Source organism: Schistocerca piceifrons, chromosome 8 (assembly GCF_021461385.2).
Source record: "Schistocerca piceifrons isolate TAMUIC-IGC-003096 chromosome 8, iqSchPice1.1, whole genome shotgun sequence".
Taxonomy (NCBI): Eukaryota; Metazoa; Arthropoda; class Insecta; order Orthoptera; family Acrididae; genus Schistocerca; species Schistocerca piceifrons.
Genome location: NC_060145.1, coordinates 349,998,565 through 350,006,510, shown reverse-complemented (window position 1 = coordinate 350,006,510; position 7,946 = coordinate 349,998,565).

The window sequence follows — 7,946 nt, the reverse complement described above, 5'->3', positions numbered from 1 at the left end:
GAAGAAAACCTAAACAGCCTACTAACATAGCCCCCATGCTCCCCACAAAAAATTTTACAAATTGTTTTGGGCGGTGGCCAATAATTATTTGATAAATTTTCATAATTACAATAACAAAGATATCAAATGCACACACTTATTGATAAAATGTTGGTCAAAAGCTAAAATTTTCTCACAGTCCATGAAGACAGTCCTGATCATACATCACAGTAAAACTGCCATTTCTTTTCTCAAAGTCTGAGCAGTAAAAGAGAATGCACACGGAAGTAGTGGATTTCCATGCAGTCTTGAAGAAGTAGTGTTGTCCTTCCAACGGAAAGACAGTGCTGACTCTTGACATGCTGACAGGTATTGGACCACAACAGAGCAAACCCACCGCAGAGTCATTCGACGTTTTGAAGAATATTGGTAGGTAGGTCATCACAGAGCAGACGCACTATAGTCTTGGTAGAGAGTATGGTATTGGTGGGCCACCAAAGGTGCAGACCCACTGCAGTCCTTGTAGAAATAATGGTATTGATGGATCATCAAAGGTGTAGACCAACTGTAGTCCTAGTAGAAATGGCCAGCAGCCATCTGTTGCGACTGTGCAGGTGCCACAATCACCATCGAAGAGTCTTGTGGTCAATATAGCAAGTCCATGAACCACCACTTGTGCACTCACATATTTTTTTGAAATGTCCTTAGAACCAGCAATGCTGTTATCCAGTCCCTTGCAGAATTATTAACACACGTGCAAACACTAACAGTCCCAACTTCTCACATATTGTGCATTACTATGACCAACAGAAACGTGTGCAGTGAAATGTAACTTAATTTGAAGAACTGGTGTCTATATTAGTATAAATTTACAACATTAGAATAAAATTGCAAAGGTACAAAAAACATCATTATAGAACATAATAGTACAGATAACATTTGTTGTAATACAGGCTTTACAAAAGAATAGAAATAGACATATACTTCAGTGTTACAGGAATTATGACATAAGTAAATAAATAAAATAATGAGAATAGTTCTTGAAATATTAATTTCACGCATGATCATTAAAACAAAACAGAATAAATAATGTCTAAGCATCATTACAAGGTAAATAACATATTATTAGAAAAATTCTACAACATAAATCTTATTAGCTAAACACATACAGACAGGAAAAACACAAATTCACGTAGTGTAATAACACAAAAATACAAGACAGGGTTGTTTTTCAGTGTAACATTTGATACTGCAGTCCAACCCAAAACTTCATTCCATACATTTTTCGTCTCATTTCAACATTTGTTTCCACCAAAAAAAAAATCCTATCCAAGCATGCTTTCTGTAATTATATGTTCACATATTTCTTACCTCATTATTTATTTTCCATTATCTTACCTCATAATTTATTTCCAAAAAAATCCTACCTATACCTGCTTTCTGTACTTTTTTCGTATAATTTCTCAATCCATTTCTTCCAATACATCGCAACTCATTCTCTTATATAGTCTACCCCCTCTTAGGCTAACTTAAATCTACTGAGCTCAGATGCTAAACTAAGGGACGAGGCAATACAGCAGCATAAAACAATTAATGCGAACAGCAATGAAAAAAATGGAAATTGTCAAAGCAAGCTACAGTAAATCTAAATTACCAAGCAAATGCAACATTACAACTAATATGAGCCAATGTGCAGCAAATAAATCAGTAGTAAAACTGGCTTAACAGAGTAATACAAAGTGAAATTTAGTAGCACTATACCTGGCAAATGGCAGCAGCAAATGCAATAACTTATATGTAAACATGACAAAGCTCAAGCAGAATGAATATTACAGTAAAAATGGCCATGTTTAATACCTATGTCACATCTTAACACTAGAGTGATGCAGCACAAAAACTTACTCTGCAAGGAAGTTACCAAGTCATTAAAAAATTATTTATGCAATTCCTGTGAAGGGAAATGTCTACTTGTGCTCTCTTTTCTAAGAAAGTATAGCATAAACGTATTCTTTACTGAGTCTGTAGACAGAAAATAGTGATATTAGTACATCTATTAAATTTTATAATAACCAATGCTGCAGTGCAGCTAGATATTAAAGAAAATGAGCAAATATGTACAAAGGAAGGCATGAAACATCATTCATTAGCCATATGGCATTTCATAAGTTAGTAAAAAAAACCTCTCAACTAGAAAGACAGTAGTCATAATCAGGTGTATAGACATAAAAATATTTCTCGTCATTTCATTAGGCATTTCAGTAAATATCATAAATTAAGAGCTCCACAGTGTTATCATGTTTTCAAGTTTGAGCGTGTCGTATTTGCGATGCTTTCTACAAAGGAATGTCAATAGTGAGGATAATGGCCCCCTTTTTTTCCACCTGTGCCTCTGAAAGGCACACACTAATGGCTTTTTTCCAGGTGACTGCCTCGCAGCTGGGTGCTTACGTGACCTACCTTCCTTACTGAAATATTTACATCAGTTTCCGCTACAGTGACAGTTTGATACAAATAAAATTTCACAGGTCGAAATATTTGCGTTACAAATCTGTAGAATCAAAATCCTATAAATATGACAGTGTCCAAATAATTTTCGCCAGCATTGTGATACATTCAGAAACGTCCCCTTTGAACAATTATACATGACTGTGCTTCAACTGACACACAATATTTTTAGCGCAACGCAATCTGACTTTCAGTAATCACTGCAAAGAATGGCCCTGACTAACATTAACCTATACCTTTCACAAATCACTTACCTCACAAAAATCTTCGTTACTCGAATTACAGCAATACAGCGAGCGCCATTACTGCCAGCTAAATAAAAGATTCAAACTACTGAAGGCACTAACTACTGATAGGCATAGTTAGCAAATGAAAGATTTTGATAGAGAACAAACAATGCATTTACCTTAATAGTGTTGAAAAGTCATAATATACATAGCAGTTCATGACATCCAGTCTTACAAATTTCAAAACTCCGCCATCTCTCTCACCACATCCACCACTGCTGGCGGCTCACCTCCAACTGCGCAACGCTATGCACTGTTAACAACCAACTGCCCAACTCTACAATGGCAGACAACAATACAAACCAGCCACAGACTGCACACAGCACAGACAGTGATTTCCATACAGAGCGCTACATGGCGTCACCAATGAAGAAAACCTAAACAGCCTACTTACAACGTTAGTCGACATTATCAGATTCTATTAGCGGTTTTTTACAGGAAGTAAGTCTTGGTTTATTAAGAATTTTTGGAATCCACTTAACTGGTTCAGCTTGCTAGGGAAGTTGAGCGTGATTGATCATGAAACAGTACCCGTTTCATCACTGTTGTATACACCTGGCGGTGTATTCCTCGGCACACCAGGTAAGCCGTGCGGGTTCAAATGTGTGTGAAGTCCTATGGGACCAAACTGCTGAGGTCATCGGTCCCTAGTCTTTACACACTAATTAAAATAACTTCCGCTAATAATAACACACACACCCATGACCGAGGGAGGACCCGAAACTATGGTGGGAGGGGCCGCGCAGTCCGTGACACGCTCCCTCAAGCCGCTCGGGCACTCCGCGCGGCGCCTCAGCAGATGGACGTGCGTAAACGGCTCTCATCTTCCTTGCATGGCCTGGGCTGTTTACCACAGAGTTACACGTCGCCTCCACAGCGATGGGGGCACCAGCCTCGCCGACAGGCAGCTTGCCTGTCGCAACAGAGATTGCCGTCAGCAGAGGTCGCGTGCCCTCGCGATGTCATACAGTACTGTTTAGGCCACTGCTAGACTCTGCTAAGTAAATAACACCCTACGCCTCAACTCAGTAGTATCAGCTGTTCCGTGCGGCTCCTTCCAGGGCTACAAGTTGGCAGTACCAACGTTTTCGTCTCAGCGCTCCATACTGGCAGTACCTCACCGGTAAAATTCCGGGTCACTGTCTATCACGACTCTAATGTTCGTCATATAGACATATCATAGGTAATGTCATAGGACAGATATTTCTGTCGTTTGTAGATGGGAGGATACCATCCAAGGACATTATAATTGAGTTTTGGAATTGTTAATAAGTAGTTCTCCTTTTAAAGCGTCTTCGATGAGGATGTATTGAGCACGAAGGTACCACATGGATTAAATAGGCGAAAAAAAATTTTAATCGATTCGTAACGTAATAAGAATATCGTACGCAAAGAGCATGTATTAAAGCTGTTAAGGGCGCCCTCCGTCTCGCATTGAGTAGTTTTGTTGATGAAAATGTAAATGGGACCGTCGTTGTACCTCAGATACCTTAGCTGCAAATCTTTCTACTTCTTCTTCAAACTTTATTCAACACACATTTTCATCGGTCTTTCTAATCGTACCTTATATTCCACAACATTTTGTAAGCATAGAAGTGTGCTACAACAAACATTGCTTAATTGTATTAATCTCTTTTGCCTTGGACTATCATCATCGTACTTTCTACTCAATATGAATGGAACTCATCAGTTCTCAACACTTGGAAGCCGTCAAAGTGTTGGGAAACATTTTTCAGAACGTTAGGAATAATATACATAGACACTGGCGGAAATGAAAAGCTTTGCACCATGCCACACCGGTCAGATGTATATAAGACTTTATGCTGATATATATCGCATAACGGGTATTAATTTTTTGAACTTTCATTACATTCGGAATTGATATCATTCATCGACATCGGTGCGAGGTGAGACCCCCTGACACGAATAAACTATTGTATTCATTGTGGCATGGAGACAAATAGCCACCGAAAGTAATCTTGAGAAATTTCTTGTGATGTCTGAAATATATGCTATTTCAGTTTGTGATGATTGCTAACTGTCGGCATGGTTGTCAAAACAGGCGACCTTACCTACCAGGCAAGGATCCGTATGTTATTCAAGTCGTTCGCTGTGGGAGTAATCCCTGACGTGCTGTATGGTTGTCAATTTAGCCGGACGTACCTACGAGGCGAGGGTCCGTGGGTTTTTTCAAGCCATTTGCTGTGAGCAATGCAGTATTGGGTCTTGCATTATCCTTCTGGAATACGCCATTAGTGCTCTGATTGACCAAGTTTACCGTTCTTGCTTCAAACTGGCGGCATCCAGTCACTCTTCAACAGTTATCCTGTCCTGTTGTCGTATCCAACAGCTACCTACACAATACTCCCAAGAGTTGAAATGCTGTGGGTATCGAGAATCACTCCTTCCTGTAACCTTTCACCAGCTCTGAAAGCGGAACACAGACTGGTAGTTACAAAATAAATAAAATCGTAAGGACGACTGTAGGCGAAATGGTTCAAATGGCTCTGAGCACTATGGGACTTAACATCTATGGTCATCAGTCCCCTAGAACTTAGAACTACTTAAACCTAACTAACCTAAGGACATCACACAATACCCAGTCATCACGAGGCAGAGAAAATCCCTGACCTCGCCGGGAATCGAACCCGGGAACCCGGGCGCGGGGTGCGAGAACGCTATCCCACGACCACGAGCTGCGGACGACGACTGTAGGCGTTTCCTCTCCTCACAACAGTAATGAGTCATCGTCCCAAAGTTCTCCTGCCGAAAGGATGGACACACAAAAACTGGAAGACAGACCCGTCACTCAACACTATGTCCTAGATGACTCTGGTCCTACACCCAGCAAGTCCAGGTTGTCTGTATCATGATGTCTGCGGTGAAAGGCGGACGGCAGCACGAGATCTCTACTATCGCCCACTAACCTTCTCTTGACGGTTCGTGGTATCTCCTTGCCTGTAATCTGATCCGTACTTCAGCTGTGTTCATCCGTCTACTCACTAGAGTCAGTCGAACAATCTTGCAGCCTTCTCGTGGTTTAGGCTTCTGGATGGAACTGTGTCTACTACCCTTGCCACCCTATCGTCCTGAGTACACATCGTAAACATTCGTTCTGCAGTCATTTCACTGCAGCCAGTTGTGTTTCAGATCTTTCGGTACGCTGAAACCATGTCCCTCACGCAACTATATAGACCGAAAGATGCCGGTCATTAACACGTGCAAATTGGCTGAGCGTGCTGCAACGTGATCTCCAACTGAATAGATTGATTAATGTTGTACACGTCCAATTGCTATCATGTACTCGCATCATTTATCAGCCGTAGAAATGGCTTTTCCTGCACAGAACGTAAGCTCGCAAAAACATGAAATTAAAATCAACATGTCCCACAAGAATCTAAACATAGGAGTATTACATTGGCAGCATTTATACAAGGTTTTCATGGTCTAACGCTCTCCATTTTTGTCAGCGTATTATTATTGTTTTCAGTGTGTACTGATGTAGACCTTGATAATCATGATAATGTAGAATCAACGGCACACAACGGCCCAATGCGGCAGCTGTCATCTGAACTACGGCCATTCTACGAAGTCCCTGGCAACACAGAACATGGAATTGTAAAGCATTTAAACATCCTACAAAAATGTGAGGGACAAATTTCAACAGATGAAGTTGAAAGCGAATGCCAGATCATTCTCCGAAACTGTGTACTCTTCAGTGTGCGATTTGTGCTTTTGCCAGTGGGGGGGGATGTCCTAGGGGGTTATTATAATTATATATGTTACTAGCTTGGACCATGGCGTTATCCATGGTTAAACATTTATTTATAAATAGATGTTAATGCCGAAACTCACTATTCACGCGTATGCACTATCAGAAAAGCCATCCCTTGTTATATCTTTAAAAGTACATTACAGGTAAAGCTTATTTACAAAATCATCTACATACAGGTATACGAGGGGAATTCAAAAAGTAAAGGTACATTTGTGAAAAGTTGTACTTATTCTGATGATAGAAAACTGAAACATGCGTTATTTTTCTATGTAACATCCCTCGACTTCAATGCAGTTTTCCCGACGTTTTACGAGTTTTTTTTATTTCATCAGAAAATACGTTTATCGGTTGCATCTGTAACCAATTTTGCACCGCAGCAATGACGTCTTCATCACTTTCAAATCTTCTTGCCTGTAGTGCTTCTGTTAAGGGTCCAAACATGTGAAAATCGCTTGGAGCCAGGTCTGGACTGTATGGTGGATGTTCCAGCTCCTCGAATCTGAACTCCTTTATTGCGTCGGCTGTCCGTTTGGCAGAAACTGGGCGAGCGTTATCTTGCTGCAGGATGACACCTCTTCACAGTTTTCCACGACGTTTGGATCTGACTACAGGTTTTAGTTTCGTACGCAACACATCACATCCACCATACAATACAGACCTGGCTGTAAAGCCTCATTTACGCTGGAGAGACGTCTTGCAACATTGTGGCATGCTACGGAAATGTGGCGTGCGTCGTCTTGTCATTTAGTTCTACATATTTTGAAATGCTTACCTACTACATAACACTTCTTCAAAATTAATAACCAAACATATTAATAGTAGGACTGTATTAAAAACTTTTAGTTTTCGGCTCCGCAAATTTAAATTATATGTAAAGTTTTACTCCAGTGCGTGGGAAATAAACATCCCAGGTTGGGATGCATAAACTAAAACCAGAGGAGGGGATGGTCTGATGCAGAGGGGGGGAAATCTCCCCCATCCCCCCCCCTGCAAATCGCACAATGGTGCTCTTAGGGAGCTGCCCCTGGTGAAGAAAAATACCGAGATATCGCTTGGAGTCTGTGTGCGTGGTACACAGAATTTACTTTTACAATACTTGAGTAAGTATATTTACACGCTGTGATATTTATAGAAAAATGACAAGATTTTCAGACATTTGCAAGCAGGGCACCACGTCCACCCGATGAGATGGAACAGAGAGAGAGTTGGTTGTATCTTTATAAATTCCGCGTCATTTTGTTTACCTGCCTGATTCTTTCCTGGTGAATTACAAATTGGTGAAATCTGGATAAACGTATATAACCATGTAGATTTGGTAGTCAAGAGAAGCCAGCAAGGCTTCATCTTGATACCTACATTATCTTGCATTCACCGTGTGTCAGATGCTCTGGGATCGCTGT